Consider the following 4,012-nt stretch of genomic DNA (forward strand, 5'->3'; position numbering starts at 1 on the left):
ATGGAATTCCAGTTGAGCTATTTCAAATCCTGATAGATAACGCTGTGAAAGTGCTGCACTCAATATGCCAGCAAGTTTGGAAAACTAAGCAGTGGCCACAAGACTGGAAAAGGTCAGTTTTCATTCCAATCCCAAAGAAAGGCAAAGCCAAAGAATGCTCAAACTACCACACAATTGCACTCATCTCACACGTTAGTAAAGTAATGCTCAAAATTCTCCAAGCCAGGCTTCAACAATACATGAACCATGAACTTCTAGATGTTCAAGTTGGTTTTAGAAAAGGCAGAGGAACCAGAGATCAAATTGCCAACATCCACTGGATCATAGAAAAGGCAAGAGAGTTCCAGAAAAACATCTATTTCTGCTTTATTGACTATGCCAAAGCCTTTGACTGTGTGGATCACAATACACTGTGGAAAATTCTTCAAGAGACGGGAATACCAGACCACCTGACCTGCCTCTTGAGAAATCTGTATGCAGGTCAGGAAGCAACAGTTAGAACTGGACATGGAACAACAAACTGGTTCCAAATAGGGAAAGGAGTACATCAAGGCTGTATACTGTCACCCTGCTTATTTAACTTGTATGCAGAGTACATCATGAGAAATGCTGGACTGGATGAAGCACAAGCTGGAATCAAGATTGCTGGGAGAAATATCAATAACCTCAGATATGCAGATGACACCACCCTTATGGCAGAAAGTGAAGAAGAACTAAAGAGTCTCTTGATGAAAGTGAAAGAGGAGAGTGAAAAAGTTGGCTTAAAGCTCAACATTCAGAAAACTAAGACCATGGCATCTGGTCTCATCACTTCATGGCAAATAGATGGGGAAACAGTGGCTGACTTTGTTTTTTTGGGCTCCAAAATCACTGCTGATGGTGATTGCAGCCATGAAATTAAAAGACGCTTACTTCTTAGAAGAAAAAAAAAAGTTATGTTATGACCAACATAGACAGCATATTAAAAAGCAGAGACATTACTTTGCCAACAAAGGTCCATCTAGTCAAGGCTATGGTTTTTCCAGTAGTCATGTATGGATGTGAGAGTTGGACTATAAAGAAAGCTGAGTTTTGAAGAATTGATGCTTTTGAACTGTGATGTTGAAGAAGACTCTTGAGAGTCCCTTGGACTGCAAGGAGATCCAACCAGTCCATCATAAAGGAAATCAGTCCTGAATGTTTATTGGAAAGACTGATGTTGAAGCTGAAACTCCAGTACTTTGGCCACTTGATGCAAAGAGTTGACTCATTTGAAAGGATCCTGATGCTGGGAAAGATTGAAGACAGGAGGAGAAGGAGATAACAGAGGATGAGATGGTTGGATGGTATCACCAACTCAATGGACATGGGTTTGGGTAACCTCTGGGAGTTGGTGATGGACAGGGAGACCTTGCATGCTGCAGTCCATGGGGTCGCAAAGAGTTGGACATGACTCAGCGACTGAGCTGAACTGAACTGAGTTTTCTTCAATTCCATTACTATCAGAAGCCTTTTAAATGAGACAGTTTCTGTAAATTATCTGTTTTTCCCCCCAAAAGTTTGCAAAGGTGACTTTGTCTCATACAATCCACCTATACCACCCAGAAATGGATCCTGCACACTTTTCTTTAGCTTTAACTAGAGCAGATATCTGACTGCTGACTAGTCACACCACCTCAGGGCACGGTTAGCCTAGTTCTGAAAGTTTTCCTCTAAATATAACTTTCTTTTAAGTATTATGGGTAACTATTAATAATCTATGTCTTCATTACCAAAATTACTAATTAGGTTTAGTCTCATAGATTCTTCTTTTCCCCTCTCTCTCCTGCTTTCTGTTGCTTCCATGCCAGTTTGGGCTGTTTATTATGGAAACCATGTATGAAATAACTTCCTAACAACCCTTCTAGCAGTTAACTTATGTCCCTTGTTACCATCAGTTTTCAAACACAGCTTTGTGTTGAAAGTAAAAGTGAAAGTCACTCAGTCATGTCCCACTCTTTGTGACCCCAGGGAATTCTCCAGGCCAGAATACTGGTGTGGGTAGCCTTTCCCTACTCCAGGGATCTTCCCAACCCAGGAATCGAAGTCACGTCTCCCGCATTGCAGGCAGATTCTCTACCAGCTGAGCCACAAGGGAAATCCAAGAATATTGGGGTGGGTAGCCTATCCCTCCTTCAGGGTATCGTCTTGTCCCAAGGACTGAACAGGGATCTCCTGCATTGCAGGGGATTCTTTACCAACTGAGCTATGAGGTTTAGTTCAGCTAAAGACACAAAGATTCATTAGGACACACCGAAGAAAAGACTTTCAACAGAAAGAAAGGTGTTGAATGTCATATATTTTTCAAGATTTCAAGAAATGGTTTTGGAAGCTGTTGTCCTTCTGAATGTAACCTTTGGGGACCAGTTGTAATGATGAGAAATAAAATTTCTGCCAATCTTCCTCATCGCCATCATCAGAGCTCTGCAGAGAAAGGAAATCTCCCCAAGAAGACTTCACAAACAGCTAATCCTGCCACCAGATGATGTTTTGCCCTCCCTGTTACCAGAATTGTTCACTGAAGGTCAAACTGTCCACATCACATGTGTGGCTTTGATTAGAGAGTGGTATCAGTTAATCTCTAGGAATCTTTTCAATGTAATATTTTAATGTCTAGAAACACTTTCAATATAATACTTTATGACTTATTTAGGCACATGCATGCTAAGGCACTTCAGTCATGTCCGACTCTTTGTGACCCCATGGACTGTAGCCCACCAGATTTCTCTGTCCATGGGTTTCTCCAGGCAAGAATATTGGAGTAGGTTGCCATTTCCTTCTCCAGGGCATCTCCCCGGCCTAGGGATCGAACCCAAATCTCACACATTGCAGGCAAATTCTTTACCATCTGAGCCACCAGGGAAGCCCCTAGGGTAGTGCTGAAGACAGACAGGGGATTGGACCAGTTGTGGATGAGAAAGAAAGAAGCAGGAAGAAGTAGAAGACTCTTCAAAAATGCAGAGATTTGTTGACTATATGATCTTACATTTATAAATACGATTTAATGTGTACTTTATATACACAAATATGTGTGAATGCATGAATATATGTGTGTGTGTATATACATGCATGTATATAAATACACATATATGTACCTGCACATATATACATACCTGTAGTTTTATATGTAAAAGTGCTCAGTTGTTTTGTTTTTTTTTGATGTGGACCATTTTTAAAGTCTTTACTGAATGTGTTACAATGTTGCTTCTGTTTTATGTTTTTGTTTTTTGACTGTGAAGAATGTGGGATCCCAGCTCCCTGACCAGGGATTGAGCCTGTACCCCCTGCATTGGAAGGAGAAGTCTTAACCACTGGACCACCAAGAAAGTCCCAAGCTTGAGATTTATACATTATTATGTAACCTGCTTTTCCCACTCAATACACAGTGTTCCCATGTCATGACATGTTTTTTCATAACCTGATTTTAGTAGCTGTGAAATACTTTATTGTATTGAATTTGCCCTAATATACTAGATAATCCTCCCTTACTTGAACATTTGGTTGAGGTCTAATTTTTACTTTTTAAGGAAAAGTAAAAATTGATGGACTTTGTAGAGATCTCTATCCATCCAGAAAGTTCACTATTATAGTACAGAGTATCCTGCTTAAACTGCATTGCCCAAGTGGATTATAGTGGAATGTTTTTCACACCTCATTAGTAATTTTTTAAACAGATTATTTGAAAACTGAATAATTCTTTTGAATAAAACATGAATGGCAGGCCCTGCAAGATCTACTGCCCTTGAGACACAGCAGAATGTATACACAGTTGAGAGATTAGAGAACCATAAGGGAACATACCACACGACAAGGCAATAGCCTTGGGTTCCCTAGAGAGTAAGTGACACTCAGAGATGAGAAGTCTATGCTGCTATTTGACTGACTTCAAATTTACAAAGCAGTTGCTCCAGGAGATTTCTTTTTTTTTTTTTCTCTAATTTTATTTTATTTTTAAACTTTACATAATTGTATCAGTTTTGCCAAATATCAAAAT

Source organism: Bison bison, unplaced genomic scaffold (assembly GCF_000754665.1).
Source record: "Bison bison bison isolate TAMUID 2011002044 unplaced genomic scaffold, Bison_UMD1.0 scf7180017864486, whole genome shotgun sequence".
NCBI lineage: Eukaryota > Metazoa > Chordata > Mammalia > Artiodactyla > Bovidae > Bison > Bison bison.